At 39.3% G+C, this 21,430-nt stretch overlaps 1 protein-coding gene and 1 long non-coding RNA gene across 2 annotated transcripts in view; one reads left to right on the plus strand and one right to left on the minus strand.

The window, feature by feature from the left end:
* DEK (DEK proto-oncogene) overlaps positions 1-21,430 on the plus strand; it is a 623,200-nt gene that overhangs the window by 36,549 nt on the left and 565,221 nt on the right. The window lies entirely within an intron of this gene.
* LOC127476405 (uncharacterized) lies at positions 15,843-18,170 on the minus strand. The gene is made up of 3 exons (XR_007906596.1): positions 17,972-18,170; positions 17,663-17,745; positions 15,843-16,057 (listed from the first exon to the last, which is right to left on the minus strand). It is a non-coding gene; the product is annotated as an uncharacterized LOC127476405 (long non-coding RNA).

Here is a 21,430-nt window from a genome sequence, read left to right on the forward strand (position 1 = left end):
TCCACTCTCAGACCAGATCTTTGACCTTTTGGATCATTCTGGAGAAAATAGGGTATAAAAAACCCTGATATGTCAAGATAAAGGTAGATTGTGCACATGCAAGCAAAGGAAAAAAAAAAAACCAACCCACAAATATTTTATTCTCTACTTCCTGTCAGCAAATGATGTCCGTTCACTTCTGAGGAAGCAGGACTTCAGCACGTGTAACAGTCTGAGCATGGTTTGCTCTGGAAGGCAAATGTTGTAAATAACAAATGCCTCCCATTTCCTCCCCCTTTTTCTTAGCTTTTATATCTGAGCTGATGTCATATGGTATGGAATATCCCTTTTGGTCAGCTGTCCTGGCTGTCTCCCCTCCTAAGATATTGCCTACCCCCCAGCCTACTGGTAGTGGTGGCGAATGTTGGAAAGACAGCACTGATGCTGTACCAGCGCTGCAGTAGCCAAAGCACTGGTGTGTTATCAACACTTTCTAGCCACCAATACAAAGCACAGCACAATGAGTACTGCTGTGGGGAAATGAACTTCATCTCAGTCAGACCCAATAGACATTGTCTACTAAATAAGTGTAAGAATAGGCATAGGAACAAGGGTGCAATTGTTTGTAATTATTTTGCCCTAAAAATGTCACATATACCTTGGACAACGGGCAGCCAAGAATATCCACACTAAAATTCCATGGCTTATCTAGATGTGCTTGTTAAGGGTTGAAGAGTTTGCTGGAGGAATTTGCAATTAAATCTGGTCTTCACAGATGATTATGGTTAGTTAGAAAGCATAAGGAGTGCTTCAATGTCATTGGGAGATAATGTAGTGTTCGTTACTGTCTGAGGTGAAGGGTGTAAAAGTATAGTTCTGGTAACAGTTTAATTCCTAGGCTTTTGGAAATTAGTTCTGGTCTATAACATGACCAGATCTGGTATAAAATTTCAATGTCTCTGGTCCAGTATAAAATGGCATGTTTTAAATAATTTGTTTCTATATAGTTTTGGTCATAGTTAATGGTGGTAGGGGCAACGTGAGATATCACTGCTGCTCTGGAAAAAACTTCAACACTAAACGTGACCATGATGGATTGAGCTGAGGGCTTCAATCACTGTTTCTAACTGCAGAGTGTTTGCTTTGTTCCAGTCTGTTGTACCCATAGAAATTCATTACAAACAAAATGATTATACCAGTGTTATTTGGAAGGGGGCTGTTGAGGTGTAACAAACCAATTGTGTATGACTTGTTGCAAGATGGGGGAAATGCTCTTCCTAAATGGTGTATGAAGCTTGGAACACAAACAGTGATTACTAAAACTCTTTCAGGTGGGGGAATCCCTTATATTGCTGTTCTTGCAGTCTCTCATTGGGTGAGATTTGTGCATGCTCTTGGAAGTTGCAAATGTTTTGTCTTTTGAGTAAATACTTTTATCCTTTGAGCTCCTTATACAAATATATGAATTTATTTATTTTAAACAGCTTTATTAAGGCAAATATTTCTTTCATTTAATCGGTTGCTTATCTTCTGTACTATTCTGGAATGCTCTCCCAAAGCCCTGAAATTCTGCACCTGCAGCAGGCTTATGCTGTAGTTACAGAACAGGCTTGGTCCCCTGAAAATATGGCTTTCTGGGGAGGTGTCAGACACAGCTTAACTTCAACTAAGTTTCTGCACAAAGGGAAAGAGAAGGGTGATATTTGCTGGAGAATCTCACATGTATGGGATAGAGGCACCTGTCTACTGTAGTGATCTGAAGTCTTTTGGGGGTTCTCTGTTTACCAGGTGCCTAGACTCAGGATAACGCAGAGAGTCTGCTGAGGCTTGTCTGTCTTTTTTGACCTCCTGCTGCATATCCATCTGAGCACCACTGGTACTGCCAGGGTTATGCTGAGTGTACCAAGAATAGCCACAAGGTTCTGGAACAAGGTTGGGGGGTGCGTGGCTCCATATGTGTTTGTCTGTGAAGGCAAAAGGCTTGGGGAGGAGTCGATGGATTCTATGAGTGGACATCTGGCTGTGCAGCTGGAGTCTTTGAGAGGAATTTGTCTTTTGCAGTCGTAGAAATCTCTGACATTTGAGGACTGTTGGGAAAGGATTGGCTAAGTTGGGCAAGAGCAACTCTACCAACAGACTGGAAAAACTGGTGAAGAAATCCGTAAACAGTGGGGAAATGGTAGACAGGGCTGAGAAATAAAGGGTGCAGGGTGACAGTTACAAGAGTGACCTCAGATATGGTTATGCCGGATGAACTCTGTGTGTAGTCATGCAGCTCCAACACTCTTCAAATAACTTCAGTGTGGTGTGACAGCTTGGATGACAAATGCCAAAATGAATGGATACATGTTCTTCCACAAAGATGGAAAGACAAGAATTGAGGTTGTTTCCCTCTAAGTGAAGGAGCAGTTTTAATATATTAAACTCTTTGTGAGACAGAGGACAGGCAGATTGAGAGCTTGTGTCTTGTGATAAACAAATAGACCACTATAGGAGTTTGGTCCAGATTATCATCTGATGAGAAGGAATCCTACAAAGGCTCCAGGCAACACGAGGAAGTCTCTGGTTCACAGGCTGAACCCCTCCAAAATCTGCTGGAGAAGTGTCACGGTTTGACCACAGCTGGCAACAAAGCACCAGGCAGCCCCCTCGCTCATTTAGTAGGAAAAGGCTGAACAAGGAAACTGGGCTTGCTGCTGCGTCAATTAGTGGCATAGGTAAGCCTGAGGTACTTGTGTCTCTTGTGCCTCAGTCTTCACTAATGAGGCTTCACAGGCCTCTGTTCTTAGTGAAAGAGTTCAAGAAGGACAAGGAGCCCCATCAGGGGACAAGGACTGCATCAGGGAGTACTTGGGAGAACTTGCAAGTCAATGGGAAAGAATCGCCTGCATTCAAGGCCGCTAAGAGAGCCAGTTCATGTCTGTGCAAAGGCTGTTGTCTTTGAATGGTCGTGGAGACTGAGGAGGAGCCCTGGTGGCTGGAGGAAGCCAAACATTGTACCTATCTCCAGGAAAGGTCAAAAGTGCAGTATAGGGAACTGCAGGCTCATCAACCTGTCTTCACTCTGTGGGGGAAAAGCACGAAGGGAGTCCTCTTGGAGCAAATCTCTGCATAGATGTGGGAGGAGGTGAGTGACAACCATTGCCATGGACTGTCTCTGAGGAAAATCACCTTCTCTATGAGAACACTCAAGAAATGGAATAGATTCCTTAGAAGTGATGTGGAGCCTCTGTCCCTGCAGGCTTTCAAGACTCAACTGGATAAACCCCTGAGTAAGTGGGTTTGATTTTAGCTGACCTTTTGAGCAGGTGGTTGGATTACAGTCTCCTTGAGGTTTTTTCCCACCTGAATGAGTCTGTGAGTCAGTAATTCTATAATGCACAAGACGTCAGAGGTGGGCAGATTAATCCTGTTGTGCTATTTGTACGTGTATGTTATGACAGAGTGCATAAACAAAGCGGAGACATTACCTCAATCACACGAAGATGCAAACCTGGTGGTCTGCATCCATACTGCTTTTTAAGTTGGCGAGTCACTGAAATGTTAAAAAAGGAGAACAGCAGAGGATGAGAAGCTGATGAGCGTAAGTTTTACTGCAGGGGTTTTTTTATCTAATACTTTTCTCTGTGTGATTTTTTTTTTAATGCTTTAATTTTGTTATTTAAAGGCTGCAACCCATTGTGTTAGGGATATAGTTGAAAACAGAAAGACAGCAGATAAATCTGTATGGGATTTTAAATGGAGAGAATGGCATTAGTGAACATATGACGTCCATTTGTCAGAGTTGGGAAGGAAGAAGACAAATCACAGATTTGTAACTTAGAAATTAATGCAGTCATGCAAAACTTCTGTTATGTGGACTCCAAGGATCTATCTACAGTTGAATTTTTATACTATGATTGGCATTACACAGATGGGAAAGGAGGATAGTATGGTGAGAGAAGTGTCAGGGCATGAAAGCATAGAAAAGTGTGCTAGTGGTTTTCCTGGTTTTGTGCTTTTCACAAATGCTGCTATTCATAGGTCATCTGCATGGAGAATTTACTTGACATTGCAGAAAATATTTTCTGTATTCAGTGTAGGAACATTCTCTGTAACTCTATTCTAGCTGGTGGCACTTTTGGACATAATGCAATGTTGATAATTTAATTGTTTACCTAGTATGAATCTTGCATGAGAAACATGGGGACTACAAAGCAGCTTTCAGTTTGCACTCCTCAGTGAAGAATCTGAAAAGGCTATTCATATTGAACTAGTAATGTGCAAAAAAAAAAATCTTTTTAAATTAGGATTTATAAATAATCTGGATTTCAGTCCTTGCACTGACTGTGCAATGAAGCTGTTCACCAAGACACTTAAGGAGGAAGCCTTTTTTTTTTTTTAATCTTTGTCTTTTTTTTTTTTTCCTCCTAGAAGGATGTGTGTACTGCAGTTAGGCTCTGCATGTGGGAACTTAGATACGTGATGCAGCAGGAAACAGTGTGACTTTGGAATGCATCATAGCCATTGTGTTCCTCTGTTGGCCCCTATACTGTCAGAGCCATTTTTAAAGAACCTGCTCTTGCCCAGAAGTTTCCAATTCCAAAAGTCCTTTCAGGTAGTAAAGAGCAGTCAGTTGCTTCCCACTACCTGAGTGCAACAAATATACTAGCCCTGGACTATTTAAGTGGTCTATTTTCTTAATAACAATAAAAGTATAGCAAGCTTACATGGTTGTGGTTCAGGATGGAAGAAAGGGGCTTATGTACTGTAGGATTTGATGGCTGCAGTTCTGAGAGAACTCACCTGTCATCTCTCCAAATGCACACACCTTTTGTGGAGTGGTATCAGTGGGATAGCTGGAAGAGATGCTAGTGTTGCCTAAAAAGGAAGCCTTCTGAAAGAAAGCATGTGTTTACAGGCATTAGTATAACTAATGGAAACTTTCTGGAAGAACAAAATAGTTCCACATTGTTTCAAAGAATGGGTAAAGAAAGTTTATGCAGGTCCTTATTTTGACTCTATCAGCACACTAGTATTGAGTTTCTTGGTAGCTTCGATTATTGAAGATTATTAGGGTCCATAGCCCAAAGACACTACACTAACATAACTTGTATTATGTCTTTCAGAGAGGTAGAGGAGGGGCTATAGGAGAAGTGACTAGGTAGTTTGTGGTAGTGTGGTGTGTGTGGTAAAAAAAGGAAAACAAACTCAGACTCCTATTTACTATGTTAATTGTCATATTTTTCTGAGGGGAAAAAAATCAACAGTCTTATCCTATTTACTTAATATTCTGACAAAAATATACTTTTATAATCATGTAGATGTTTTTCTGATGTTAAATTAGACTCAGTGACATTGTAAGTTTTGATGTTCAGTAGATTTCTCCTTCAGGCCTGAGCAGCACTGAAACATTTTCCTTATTGGAATGTGAACATGATGTTAGTTAATACAATAGTAGCATGGTTGGTGCTGGTCCAAGGTTGCATTATCAGCACTTTAACTGTCTTATGGTAATGGTCACAAGGCCACAAGAGTGGTCTGATTAATAAAAACCAATAATGTATGCCTTTAAGTTGTCTTTAAGAAGGGACATCAGAAGCTTTTATTGTTCTATGCCATTTCATTTTTACACAGGCATTATCTCAGCAGTGGGGGTGTAATTGCTGGTAGCATCTGAATAAATAACACTTAGCTTTCTGCTTATGATGTTTAGACGAATGTTCCTTTTAGCCCTGTGAATCCTCTGTTTCTCACTTCCCAGGTCTGTATCTACTGGTTTTGGAGAAGGGAGGGGGAGGGGGAAGGAGAAGGAAAAAAAAAAAAGGCAAAAAAGCAAGGTAATTATCTCCACTAATAGTCTGCCTGCTTGTGCTTGATTGAAATGCAGGCTGGCTCTCCTGTATCAGTGATTTATTCCCAAAGAGAAGTTCCAGTTGCCTACAAAGTCAACACCTTTGGACAGGCACCATCTGGCCAGCTGCTTATTAACTCCCATGGTCCTGCCTGATTCTACGGGTAAAGAGACCAGTCTCAGAGAAAGCAAACTAGAAGGATGCTGCCAGGTGCCCCAAGATCTCTCTTCCCTAAAGAAAAATGAATTCCATGCAGCCTCCCTTGCGGGTACCATGTAAAAATAATTAAAAGGGTACTGAGGAAAAACAGCTAATTAAAAAGACTAAAAACTGAGTCCTCTCATTCTTAAGGCTGACCAGGTTTTTCCTGTGGGGAGGACAGAAGTCAATTCTGTCTTTATGTTGTCATTTGAGTTGCCCTGTTTTGAGCCTGTGTGAATGCTCCTTTGAATCCAGGTAGAAATCAGGGCAGCCATGGTTCCCTATGCACCCTCATACCCATGGGATTTGCTGCCTGGCCATGCTGGACTGACGCTCCCTGGTGACTTTACTCTCTTCCTGCAGCAGCAGAGGTGGACTCCATGGAACAGGGTTTTTGCAGTTCAGTTTTTTATTGCAATGATCCTATGAGGGCACACTAGGTTATCCAAGATGTGCAGGTTTGAAATCTGTTGTCCCACTGCTGCCATGTGTTTGAAAGAAAGCATAAAACAGCATACAAGATACATAAAAACAAGCATACAAGAATCTTGAAGAAAGATAATATACTACAAGGAAATCTAAAATTGCTGCTGGCTGGAAGAAGTGTGTTTATTGGTGGTGTATTTCATCAGAGCGCTATATACAGGGAGCTTTAGCTTCTGTTGAAAATTCTTTTATAGGAAATAAAGGAAGAATAGGGTCCATTACTGTATGCTACACCTGTCACCATAGGGATCTTACCACATTTGTAAATTGAAGAAGCGTGATTGGCTTTAGGAAGGCAGTAGAGGATACTTATAAACCCATAAATGGTCACACAGTGTCTCTGACAATTTTCTTTCCACAAACTGGTCTGAAAATTTGGACTCTGATAAAACAGAAAAAAATTCCATACTGTCTTTACAGAAATATCTTTACAATTAATATGAGAAGTAGCATAAATAACTGTTCCATGGTCACTGCCATACTCTGATTTTAAAAAAGAAGATATTTTTTCCATTATCTGTCGCTAGGTAGTTTCATTGCTAAGCACTATGGTCCAAAAATATTTTCTTTGTTTGAAGTTCTCTGACAGAAATTTAAAATGAATCCTCAGATCTTTTCAAAACCTTAAATCAGATAGAAAAACATATGTTATTCGATTTTTTTTACTCCAATGTTCAAGTAGTTTGAAGACTGGGGAGAAAAGTAAAATTACCCAGAAATGTTGTCTGTCAGCTTGTTAGAGTTATGCCATATCACAGTGTATGGCCCCACTTAAATCCTCCTATTGTTCTGTCCTAATGTTTGAACTGTACAAGACTTGCTTTCACCTGCTTGCACTTGGAAACCCGAACAAGAACAAAAATTGTAACAGACTCAGGTACATTTTTTTTTTTCGTGCTTTCATTCCCTTTTCTTTTTTCCAGAGGGAGTTCTATTTTTTGCCAAGCAAAATACACAGCAGAATTTCTGGCACTGTTTCTCCTGCTGAGGAATGAATAGTACAGCTCATAATCACTAACATTGTGCACAGATGCTCAGAGAAATGATAGAAATGGAAAACTGACCATAAAGCAGCTGCATTTTGGTGTGATTCCCCTAATGCAGGATAATCAGAAGTTTTCTCAGTAATTAAACCAGGGTATATTACAAGAAGAAGGCAATGGCTGAAATGACTATCACTGAGTTATCTTCAAAAAGGTGTGGGTATATAAAATACTTTAGTCTGCAGGTTTGATTATTCTTTCTATCTCATATGTGTGGAATCACTTTTATCTTTTGCCAAAAAAAAAGTTATCAAAAAAAGGTTGATAGAATTGTTTTCATCTTTATCCTATGTCCTTTGCAACTTCATTTTTATCATGTTTTACAATTGTGTTTGAGGACAAGCATTGGCCAGAAATGTGCAGTTGAGGTAAACTTTCATTTGAAGTCGCTAGGAGTTTAGTCTGTGTGAGATAACATGGAATCAAACAACATACTGGCATAATCTCAGTTCATGTTTGTTGTTGAGCAGTTTCAGTGTATCGTGCATAGTAGGAACTTCCTTAGAAAATCTGCACAGATGAGCAAATCACAATTAGTCAGTACAGCCAGAAGATCTAGTACTGAGCTAATCTTCCCATTCAAGTAAACAGAAAGTATGCTTACGCTGCTTTGTTTATTCTTTCAAGGACCTATGCCAGTATATTATCACATCATGCCCAGAGTATTGCTGGAGCATCATTGTGTGTCATGGGGACCAAGAAGAATTGAACAGATGTGCTGTGAAGCATGGGATGAAAAGGTTTTATTTAAAGGATGATTCCATGAGGGAAAGATAAGAATATCAAATTGGGCAAGAATATTATATGCTTGCTCTTTTTTTTTTTTTTTTAAATATTAGAATCTGGAAATCTTACTCTAAAAGAATAAAAGAGTGTATCTCTGCATACCCATTCACAGACTTTATGTATATAGACAAAATACATCCTGCTGTTTCTATCAGCAAGGTAAAATTGTTCACCTGTACAGTACGGTTTTGGAGGAGTCTGTAACTGAATAGCTAATGATTACTGGGAAAAAAAAAAGACAACTCCTTCTCTGTTTGCTTTTAAATGGCCACGATTATGTTTTTCCACAAAACCTTTCAGATGCACTCTTTTTTTCACCATCAAATCTGGAATAGCATATCAGGAGGACAGTATTTCAAGCAAGAGTGAGAGCAGGGTTTTTACTTTTCCTTTCAAGGCAGTCTTGACAGAGTAGTTGCTATATATACTAGTGCATGTCAGAAAATCTGCTGTATGCTACCACAGAAATGTTAAAGTGAGGGATTGTAACTAGAACCAGGCTTGGCATTAGATGCCTATTAGGTGCAATTCTGTGGAAATTCTCTTTTGTTGATTTGGAAGATTGAGGGTGGTTGACTCTTCTACTCTTTAAATTCTTACTTGATGCTTTCCAATATTAAGGGCTGATCTTGAAAAATCTGAGTATTCAGATATACAGGTGAGAGAGATTTCAGGGTCTTTGCTGTGTGTTCATTCCTCCATTTCCTCTAAAGATCAGAATATCAGATGATGGATAGCCTTGAAAATTTGACTAGGTCAGAGTCTCCCTAGCATGTAAAGCTTGAAACATTGTAGTTATTTTGTTTAATTGCTGTATTACTAATAGTCTTTGGTACCTCAGTAGCTGGCTGTGTCCATTCCTCAATCCCATGTTTTCTCAGATGAACTCATCCAACCTCCTGCTCCTCTCCTATCTGACCAGTGTATCATGAGCATCATGTGGCCAGCTCTTGGAGCCCAGTGTCCCAAGCAGTGTAGTGAGTCTGCATTAGTTCAGTTCAATGGTTAAACTGCAAGATAAGACCCAAGGGTTTGAGACCTAAAATGCAACTTTTGTCTAGTTTCTTAGACAAAGAAAACATTCTGTTAACTCCAAGCAAGCCAAACACAAACGCTCTTAACTCTGGCCAGTTTTCATATCTCAGTTTTAGTGTCAGGGCCAGATTTCCAGTGACTGATCCAAATTATAAATGAAACACATATGAGATGTCTTAGACCAACAGGTGTTGCAGCTGCTTTTATAATGCAAAACTGAAGAAAACAAAATGCCTCAATCATATATGAACCAATTTTTCTGGCATAAAACTCTGTCTCCAGTCTTTGAATAGCCTGCTTTGGAAGACATCACAGAGCATTGCAGAATGTCTTTGACTGACAATTATTTAGAGAAGTTACTACCCTCGTAATGTAATTTTCCAGTGTCAGTATATAATTAGGCAGAATGAATAAAGAAGAGTTCCTATTATGAAATACTGAGAAACTGCTGTGCTCCTCCCAGTACAATGCTGCTGAATAAATCAAATTTAACTTCCAGTTGTGCAACTTCTGGATTTCTGAGCTTTGAAGCCTGTACTGAGTGTGCTGCACAACTGGTCCAGCTGACTTCTGCCTTTGATCTTCAAGGATTTCTTGGAAACATATCTAAATGTTTAAAAAATAATTTTTATTCTTTTTCCCATATTTTGTTAAATTTGAACACTGTGCTTGTGAAACATGTCAACTTCATAATGCTGAAAGACAGAGTTTTCAGCAATAGCAACCCCATAACCTGATGAAAGTTCCGTTTTTTACCCCAATGAGTCTCAAACCCAATGTCCTCCTCCTCGAGGGACGTTAGAGTCTTTGTTGCATCAAGTCTGCCTAAGTGATGGAGATTCTTGACATTTTTTTTTAAGAGGCTGAACTATCAAGCAACTATCAGATGCTACTGTTAAAGAGTAATTCTACAATATTGAATCTGCATGCTTCTGTAGGTGAAAATGAAAGCTTCAGTTTGGCAATGCCTTCCAGTTGCTGTTGAGCTGTGCCAATTTCATATTTCATTGCTTTTCTTCTGAGAGGTCAAGTTTACCCAATGCTCATGAATTTACTTGAATGTCCTTAAGAGCATTCCTCTTTACTGTCTGTGTTTGTGACAGTTTGTGTAACCAGTTCCTCAGCAGATACAGGCATTTTTTAATTACAGATCATAGCAGCAGTTTTAGTAACAGGGTGATATTTGGAAGGTGATATTTGGAAATAATGTCTCTTTTGTTAAATGGATGAGCATGTCAAATACTTTGCTTGATTGCTCTTTGTGGTAGGAAATAAAAATCCTGTTCTTTTTATAGAATGAGCTCACTGGAGGAAAAGCTTTCAGTTCAGGCCACAGGTTACTGAATGTGGTGAGGAAAAGGAACCTGTCAGAAGAGTACACCTTAAACAGGAGACCTCTTTGCAGCTGGATTGTTGGAGGACAGACTGAGAAGGCTGCTGTTCTTAATGCTCTGAAGATCAGCCCACAAATGGCAGGTGAGGGGCTTGTTTATTAGTCAACAGTGGTCCGTTGTATTCATGCTCTTCTGCAGCAGGATAGCCAAATAACTGAATAACCACAGACCTCTGCTGCTTTACAGGACTTTGTGGACAAGGTGTTGTAACCTCTGTATTAGTCATGGCAGTGATGATGGTGGCCTAGGCAAACAGGCCTGAACTATTTTACAAAGAAGCAGCAATCCATCTATGGGTAGAGCACCACATGGACTGACAATATGATCTCTTAGGCCTAACTTTATAGTACCTGTATGTGGTGTTTTATTGTGATAGGGGTGTTGTCAGCCCCTCAGCTACCTAGTTTTAAGCTTGCTTGGATGTAAACATCTTGTGTTGTGATGTAGAGCCATGTGGAGATGTAATTCTGTGATTTCAACTGTTTAAGTGTTTGTGAATGCTCGTTAGGAAGGCCCCTTTTCTGGTCAGGAAAGAGCAATCATACCCTCCAGTTACCTCTGCAGGTCGTTCCCCCCATCCCAGCTGAAATATTACTTTTATGGTGAGATGAATCACCGTCTGGAGATGCTTCTTTCTCTGTTGAGGCAGCCTAGATGTCTAGTTTAGATTAGATGCTGACTTTTGGACAGCTAAAGATACTGAGATGAATGAAATTCTCTGGACCATTTCCTCTTTGTGTTTAGAGAATATACCCAAATGCCATGGGGGATCTTGCTCGTGCAGGATTGTGATAAATAAGAAATGAGGGACTGATCATTCTCTTTTGGATAAAACCCAGAACCAAGATGGAAAAAAAATCCTTTATATATAACCCTTTCTTTTAGAGCAGACTTCCATTTTTAGTTTCCCAATCTTTGCCTTTGTGTTGGGAGGGGATCATATGTTTGCAGCTGCATAGTTACAGAGATACTGCAAATAGATTGCATAGTATCCTTGTGTAGTGTGCCTGATTGAATTAGTCTTTTGAGGTAAAGTTTCTGCATTTTGCCTAATACTTAAAGAGTTTTTTCTTAAATGTTTAAAAAAGAGAGAGAGACTAAGATATAGAAGAAGCCTCTGTACCCTTAGAACTAGAAGCGATATACCTCATAGATAACTGCCTTAAATGAGCAGAAGGACACTATAATCTACGAATAGGCACAATGTATATAAATTCTGATCTCAAAATTAAGTTTACTGAGTTTAAGTCATTTCCATCAGAAGGATATATGCTCTGGTTGATGTGCAAGAACTCTTCTGCTCTCCATATGCGGAGAAAGCAAGGACTTGCTACAGACTCAAACATAACTCTGAGTCTTGCTTGATCTTTTGTAAATGGTAGTATTTGCCTTATGGTTAATCAGATATGATAAAAATTAAATTCCATGTTTTGGAGTAATATGTGACTGTGTTGTCAGAGAGACCTGTTAAAGACTGGGACCTCTAGTTTTAATCACATAATGCATAGACTCATATTAAAATACATACCAATATATCCTTATATATAATATATATATATATATTATATAAATTATATATATATATAAATTATATATATATATAATATATATATATAAAATACATACCAATATATCCTTATATATAATATATTTACATACCTTACCTTTTTGTCCCACTAGCCTCAGATGAGAATGTAACATTGTTTCATAGATCTCTAATTCATGAGTAGTCTTTAAATGAAGTTTATATACTACAAAGTGTACTTACAGCAATAGTTGCTTTAGCAAAACTGTTGGAATTTGTCTTGATTCTTCATTTAAAAAATCCCAGAGCTAAACACCATAACACCCAAACCAGAAATAGGGTGGTACTTGATGGTATTACAACTTGAGAAAGCATGACCTGGAAAAGAAGAGGATATCTAGGACAAGCGAAATGACCCAATAGTCTTTTGGCTGTGATACTGTTCATCAAAGTCCTGGTTGACTGTCATGGGAAAAGAGATTGCAGAACTCTGTGGCTGTGGAAGGTGGGAGTTTCAGTTTTTGTTAGAAACGTTTAAATCCTCAGGGTTAGGTATTTTATTTCACAGAATCAAGAAAGGAAGTATCAGCTGACTTTTAAGACCCACAAAGATTGGACTTGGCATTTCTTGGGGAGCCTGGAGGGTGTTTGCATGTGTGAAAGAAAAAATAGTTGTCTGGAGAGCTGAATTCAAGCAGGAAGCTGCATAGTGAGGAAGAAGCTCCATGTTCTTGCAGATTTCCTCACAGGGCCACCCCACATGTTTCTCAGAATGTGTAATAGTCCAGCAGATATCTTCTCACAGTCAGATTTTTTAAGGGCTTTTAGAGATGTATTGAATGTCAAACTAGTGGTATGGTGTAAAAATAAATGAGCTGAATAACTTAAACACAGCCTTCAAATGACACTGGCATCATGAATTTTCAAACTGGAACTGTAATCCTGTATATGTTTTGTGAGGAAGTACTGGGTATTCCTGCTGAACTCCTTAGGATTTGTGTGCAGGTGGCAAAGCCAATTATTTAAAGGGGTTTGGTCATTTATTCTTAGTTCTCCTTTTACTGTAGGCCTCTGTGGATTGAATAAAACTTTATTCTTTGCCCACAACCTAACTAGATGATTTTGAGGAGTCTATTTCCGTTTGAAGTTTGCCAGAGTTGGATGATTTATAGCAGAATTTAACATTTAAGACATTTACAATGAAACATTAAGAACCAACACTCGTGTTGATGTGTGCTAGACACTGGCTGTGAATTCTTTGGAATTCGGGAACCTGAATCTTCTTGTATAGCAACAGTGCCTGTGGGATACTCACTGAAAGGTGTGGGTGTGTGTGTGTGTACAAAAGAGAGTGATAAAAATTTTCTCTCCCTGAATTTTAGTTGTATGTTACCACAGGATAGTGCAGTGTTACATGAAGGTCTGAGCTAACTTCAGCAAAGACAATTTGTGCATTGCAAGCAGTAGAACTGCATCAATACCATGTCGTACTTAGGCTAATTGAACCAGCTCAGAACAGGCAGCTCGTGCCACCATTGTGCCAGTTCCTCAGTGGCACTTCAAGCCACTTGTTGAGAGAGGGACTGTGGCTGCCAAGGGATGTCAGACTGAGGAGGCTGCATCAGAGCAGAAGTCACAGAAGTTCTGAAACACCTCTAGATAATAGGTCTTGAGCTATGGGAGTAGCTCTTCAGCCTTTATTCTGCTTTCAAACTTGACGTGCCAAAACCAGCAGGATCAGAGGTCTGTTTGATCATCCAACCATGCACCTGGGAGATGAGATCAACAGCACTGCACCTTGTTGCTTATTTCTCAGTGCTGAGCCTGTGAACTGGAAGCCCACTGCAGGACCCTTTCTCTATGGGCTCAATTGTGAGAATCTGTCTTGATGGCAACATGAGCAAAATAATGGCAGGTACCCTGACACCATATGCCCAGGAAGACATTGGCTTCGAGGCCAGCAGGAGGCAGTGAAAACCTGTAGAACATCTATTCCTTGTTCTTGAATTTATTTTTTTTAATTCAATTTTTTCCCCCCCCGAGGCAAGGTGTCTGTAAATCTTAAAGCTGTAATCAGCTTTTCATAATAATATATTTCAGAATCTTAGAAAAACTCAGTACAGAAAGAAGTGTGAAGTTCAGTATAAAACCCCCTTAGATTCTAAAGACACTTAAATACTATTTTTGACTGAGAATCTGTGATTCTGTAATAAAGCAGCCCTTACACCTGATTTCACCACTGAACTGGGTGCACAAACATGGAAGCGTTATCTATGTTTATGCAGACCCCATACATCATGTAGCGAGGGCGTCTTTTGATTTAATGAAAAGTTCATCCTGTTCTAAAATGGGGAAAAATGGACTTGTGGCTTCGGTTAGGGTATTGTCTGGGCTGAGAACTGAAAGAGCAATGCTATAGTTGTAGATACTCTCTTTTTTCCTTCCCCCCTCCCCCAACCCTACTGTGGAAGGAGGAGGATTGGCTGTCAGTTACTGCAGAGGGCTAACAACTGTTCTTAAGGTATTCATAGCAGGGGTTAAATTCACAGGTAAAAGGTGAAATTTCTTTCTTAAAAAATGTAAATAACTTTTAGGGGGTTGATAAATTTCTAATACAGTAGTGTATCTGATGCAGGTTAAGACTATGCTCACATAAGTTGAATGGATTTTAAAACCAGAAGAGATCATTAAAAGCCAGAATACTGTCACTGCAGTACAGCGAACCATAGTGTTTTACCCAGGTGTTTCTTCAGTGTCTTCAGAAGAAGCTAAGCACGTGGTTTTGGAGATCTAGTCTTGATTTAGTTTTCTATTAACAGAGAATTCTCTACATCCTCCCCTAATTGAGGTGTTACACTGATTAATTTAGCAGATTATTACTGTGGTTCCTTGATCTGTTTCCTCTGCCATAATTCAGTGTGACTGCTGAAAATGGCATTCCCACTGTCATCTATTTGCTTATTTCTGCCTCTCCCTGGTGCCAGCTCTAGTTTTTGTGTTCTTCCTGGGTGAAACTGAGGTAGTTTGTTGCCAGATGAATTTCCTAACCTGCAGAAACCAAACAATTATTTGGCTTTCAGCTTACCCAGTTATTTAGTTTGGTTAATGCTGATGCAATGGAGATAGTGGGAATGAATGGCCATAATATGAAGGAGAAAGATGGGATTGGCTCCTTTAATCAGCAGCACTGAGCAATGACAGATTAAATGGATTATGGAATAATGGTCCAAAACATAACAAGCAAGTAGCTAACAGCTGACACTAGACAAATTCAGATGTGCAAAAGTAGTTGTGTGGCCAATGAAGATAAAGAATCCTTTACTATCTGACACAGTTGAAAAATTTTATTTCAGAGGTAGGGAATTTTTTGACCCTTATAGAGCATACAACATTTTTTTTTTTTTTTTTTTACAGTCTGCACTGAATTTAGAATTCAGAAGATCTACCAGTATTCCTACTGAGGGGATGGGTGTTTTGAAACTTAAGGATACTATGGGAGGGCAGAGAGGGGAAGAAAATAAAAAAGGCAGTCTTGAATCCTCATCCATGCTGTGAAAATCTTTACTGGCTGTTGCAGCAGTTCAGATCCACGTGCCTCCTAACTCACTCAGGAGTCACCTTTCTTGCTTCCTTAATTTGAACCTTATCCACATGACAAAGCAAAACTGTCTTGTGGGGTTCTTGGCAGGCTGGTTCAACGCAGGCTGTGTTGAAACTATGGGGGTTTGTAATAGGCATTTGCAGAGAGATGTTTCTCTGCAATGTTTTCCTTTCCTATAATTGGAAACAATGTTACATGAGTGCTGACAATCGGAAGAGGGAAGACGAAATCTCCTTTTTTTTTTTTTTTTTTTTTTAATTTTTTTTTTTATTTTAACCATTCAGACCTTTGCTAAAACAGAATTGTATGAAACTGGCTGTTCTGAAGAACAGCTGACAGATGACCAATGTGTTATTGAAGAGCTCTGATGAAGGCTACTTTCATCAGACTCATTGTTTTCCTGTAGGGTTAAACTCCTATTAATATTGAAGCTATTAGGTTAATGCTCAAACAATAATATAGTTTATACCTTTTGTACTGCACTTCTATCAGGTTTGAGGCATAAAAGTACTGCCCAGAAATGGGCAGACTTTGTTCCAAGGACTTGTATACATCTATCTTTTGTCATATTCTGTAGCTTTCTCTAAAAGAAACAGCTCTATCTTTAAGGACTTTTGAACTCTGAAGCTGCTATTAAAACATCTGTGGGTTTAAGTGATGTTATGATTTCTCCATGACTTATCAAACAACAAAAGTTCCAACAGGTTCAGGTAATCAAGCCTTATTTTAAGTTTCTGCTATGACTTGACTTCCGTAAATGTATACCTTTTATCATCAGTAGTTACTTGGCATCTTTTCATGCAAGTCAGGGAAGATGCTACTAAGCAGCTCTAAACTTTTATTGCCTTTCAGAGGATGACAGATGAAACCTGGGCACTGAGCTCACAGGGCACTTTGCCAGCATAGCATAGCTGCTTTTTTAGCTATCTGTGTTTCTAACATGACACGCTATCAGAATGGCAACTGTAGACAACAAAGACATGCAGATGCATGCTTTCTGTGCTAGCTTCTTTCTTTTAGGTCCCTGAAGTTAGCTTAAACTTCAAATACATTTTCATCCCTAATGTTCTCATTGGGTCTAACAGGAGCCTCTTTGAGGTCTCTTTGAGAAATATGCTTGTATATTTTGAATTCTAGTCAACAGGGTAGCCTTCTAATTAATTTTTTTAAAAAATTGGTATATTCAAACATGAATGTACAGAGAGGCAGTATCAAAGAGACTGAAGAATAAAAGCCCCATGATATATATATTCACAGCCCCCCATGACAGAAATTAACATCGTTAGGTTTTCTGAAAGCAAGTAGTGAGGAAAGCATGCTCAGGTGTGCTGTGTTTGTTGGGTGCTGATTCTGTGAGAAAGGTAAGACAAAGTTTGCATGCTGTTTGCCACCCAGACAGAACAGGCTTGGAGAGAAAAAAAAATAATTTGATTACTGCTACTCTGTTGGATGAGACCATGGTGGCAGGTTACAGCATGCTGTGATTTGGCTTTTGGTTTCCTTTTCTTCCTGTCTACCTGGGAGTTGTTATTTGTGTGTTGAAGTATCTATTCCAGTAACATGAGAAAACGCCAGCTGCTTTGCAGGGATGCTTTCTGGGAGTTGGAAATAGCCAGTTAAATGACTAGCGTGTGGTTAAATAAAGTTGTGGGGATTGAGGATAACTATCAAGACCCTTGATGTAAAAATATGCTTGCAGGTCAAATATATACACTGAAGGAAGTGATTAAACTGGTTTTATGAAATGGATTGCCAACCAGACTGGGAATCCACCTTACCTATAGAAAGGCTGGAAGTTTCTCACTCAGATAAAACAGATCCAGTGATAGAGTCCTGAAACGCTGTTTCCTTGGGACTTGTCCTATGGGACAAAGAGAATATGAATCCATAAAACATAGTGTTCTGTAGATTGGAACATAGAGAGAAATAGGGACACTTCCAAATTACTTGCATTCTCATGTGGAAGCATTATGCATTTTTAGTGAGGGAACCGTAGTGGGTCTGGCTGAGCTGGAGTTCATTTCCCCATAGCAGCCCTCACAGTGCTGTGCTTTGCATTGGTAGCTAGAAGGGTGTTGATAACACACTGGTGTTTTGGTTACTGCTGAACACAGCATCAGCACTGTAACATTCCTTCCTCAGTTGAGGGCAAGATCCTGGGAGGGGACACAAGCAGGCCAGCTGACCCAAACTGACCAAAGGGATGTTCCATACCCTATGACGTCAGCTCAGATATAAAAGTTAAGGCAAGGAGCAAGAAGGCAGGCATTCATTGTCCCCAGTGGCTGCCTGCTGAGGAACCATTGCATGTGCTGAAGCCCTGCTTCTTGGGAATGGCTGACCATCGCTGCTGATGGGAAGTAGAGAATAAACCGCATTATCTTTCACTTTGCTTTTGTGTGTGCAGGCTTTTACTTTGCTTTTGCTTTAATAAACTGCATTATCCCAAACATCTTACTCTCTTCCCTGTCTGGCTGGGGAGTGATAGATCAGCTGGCTGGGCACCTGGTCAACCCACCACAGGAACTCAACCAGGTCTATGTCCATAGATATTCATACTGGTAATAGAAGCTAATTTTAAGGAGTCGGGTTTGTCAGTGTCCTGACCAAGCAAACTGTCAGAATTAAAAACAATCCCCTGAAACCCCAAACAAACAAAACAACCTTCCTTTTTCCCTGGAAGTCTCACCTCTAATCTCACTAAAATATGTATGGTTTGAGCATTTGCTTGTGTTTTATGGAGAACTTAAGTACTGGGAGTTTTTGCTTTTGCATGTATGCCCATGTGCCTCTTAAACAGGAATTCAATGCTTCAGAGCTTGCTGGTAAGTCCTTCTGATATCGGTAGTACTTTTTAGTCAATATGTAAGCAGAGAGAATTTACTAAGGTTTTCCTTAGTGAATCTTAGCACGGTAGGCCTGATATGAAGAGCTACTCTTCCACTTTCAGCTCTATATTTTGACATACAAGTTTAAACAAAAATTATATGCCGACAGTCCAACTCTGAAATGGTCGTACTGAGAATACCTGTACAAATACTCCTGGACACTGGATGTTCCAGATGGTAGTTTCATCTTTCCTATAGTTTATGATTTGTGTGTTTCAACCGGTTCTGGAGAAAAGATTAAGCTGCAAACAGCTGTATTGTGTTCAGAGCTTTAGGAATTTGATTTTTTGATCATACCTAGTATTTCTTTGCCTCCTCATCATCTACAACTGGTTCCAATCAAAATGAACTGCTGAGAACTGGCTGACGCTAGTGACTCTAGACAAGATATTTACATGCTGTTAAAAATGAACAAAAACTTAGAGAGCTTGCAAGTACTTAATGTGTGTGGTATGCAAGTAACAGATCATTCTATTGCCAAAGGTTTTGATGCTGAATGTTGTTATGACTTGATTTATATGTGACTGTTCAAGATGAACTAGCTATCCAATCTTGCAAGCTTACTTAAAAAAAAAATGGAAGTGATGTGAATTTGAAGCATGACTTCACTGTCCTACTTATTTTACATTTGAAATTATTGGTGGGAGTGGTAATGCAGTGTTGTCCTGGAAGGACCTGTGTGTAATCTGACTGAAACCAGCTACTCTAATCAAACAGCAGACTCTGACTGGTGTGCTTGCAACAAAATTCAATTTGCATTTTCTCTGTTGTGCCAGACAGTGTCCAGCACTTCTAAAGTGAGTGAAATTGTGAGTAGGCATATTGCTAAGTTATTCTGTGTCAGTTTTTGGACTGTGGACACAGCATTGTGTCCTGACCAGAGCTTAGCTCTTGGCAATAGAAGTGGTTTGTCTCCAGAATCAAGTGCTCAGACATCCTGAAGCTTGCTGAGTGTCTCCCCATCTGCACAACTGCCACTGCCAGAATGTTCTCTGCATTCAGATTCAAACTGATTCCCTTTCCTTAATTGAAAGTAATTCATATTTCTAATTGTATGTCATGTCTGTGCTCATGTAATGGAAAAGTGCTGTTACAGACATGATAATTAAAAAGAACCTACACATTAGCAGAGAAGAGAAACTGTCTATTAAGGAAGGTAATTAAAACCCTTTCAAAATTATTAATATATACTAAATATTTATTAAGTGATCCAAGATACACTTTTTTGCTTCCCTAAAAATAAATAAAATACTCATAAATTGTTAGAATGAGAAATGTACAGGCAAGAACTTCCTACCTTAAGAGCAGCCCAAAGTTCAGCAGGTGGTGTTGTGACTTTATGGGGAGCTCCCAGATAACATGTTAAGTTTGGAAAGCTGTCCATGTAGTTAAGTACTGAACAGTAAGCCCCCAAGAGCTGGAAAATAATCTCAAACCTGAGAAATTGGATCCAAATCCATCCTCAAAGGCAGAGGAATGCAGGTTCTATGGGCACACGCCCAGTGGAGTTCTCCTACTGAGCCTCTGCTCGAAGGTTATGAAGTACAGTTCTGCTTGTGCTGGCAAACCAGTCCAATGAATGTATAGAATCACAAGGAGTATTCTCAAATAGCTCGATTTCATAAGCCTCTAAAGCATGATTTATCTAGACTTAATACATTTAACTGTGCCAAGACAGGCAGAGCCACTTCAGTTCACTAGGGGAGGACTACTGATTTCTGCTGTCTTGGTTGCAAACTACAATTATAATCTTTGTCAGGAACAAAATGAGTAGATTTTATTACCTGCATTCTTGGAGAGACAAAGGAAGTCACTAGATTCCTACCCTTGTATGAGTAATTTTTGAATTGCTGGTCAGGTTTCTTTTTCCCCTTGCAATCCATCAACATCTGGAATTATTGTAATAGGCTGCACCCCTCTCTAGTCCTGTATTTGTTTCAAGTCTTTTTTTACCAGAATCTCTTTTTATGCATACTGATTTTTATTTTTCAACTTGAAAGTAAAAGAAAACATAGAGTTACTGAGAACAATCTTTGAAGAATATTTGTCCCTTAACTTGCCTGATTTCAAGACCATAGTAATGCCATTTGGAAAAACCTCGTTAGAACACATAAGTTTCAAGCGCAGTTGTTGAACTATTGCAAAAATAATTTATGTTCTTGAATTTGCATAATTCATCATTTGATTATATGCTTCCTGAATTGATCCCAATGAAAGGATGAGGTTTTCTGATTTACTTTCATTTTAGGTGTGGTGCATAGAATCAAGAGATTAAGCACTTCTTGTTAATGTGCTCCCTTCCCCTCCAAACCTCAAGCAAAAAAACAAAAGCCATTTATGGGAAATCTTGGATGTTCTCCTTAAGAGCAAAAGCAAATGATCCTCTTGGAGTCATTCTAGTACAACTAATGACATAAAAAGCCAAAATTTTATCCAAAACATCACAGTGTCTGCTTACTGAGGAAGAAAGTGGCCTGTATATCTATGAAGTGGTCAGCTACTGATACAAATTCCTTCTCTCTACTCCAAGAGTTAGTATGCCACTCTTTCTCTATACAAAGACAATTTGCTTTTCATATAGTAATGAAGACAAAGGCACTTCTAGTGTATTATTGTGCTGTCTTTTGAGTAGTGCTAGATGCTGGGAAAAATGGTAAT

The sequence above is a fragment of the Manacus candei genome, unplaced genomic scaffold, assembly GCF_025592945.1.
Source record: "Manacus candei isolate 608988 ecotype Guabito, Panama unplaced genomic scaffold, ASM2559294v1 h1tg000049l, whole genome shotgun sequence".
Classification (NCBI taxonomy): domain Eukaryota; kingdom Metazoa; phylum Chordata; class Aves; order Passeriformes; family Pipridae; genus Manacus; species Manacus candei.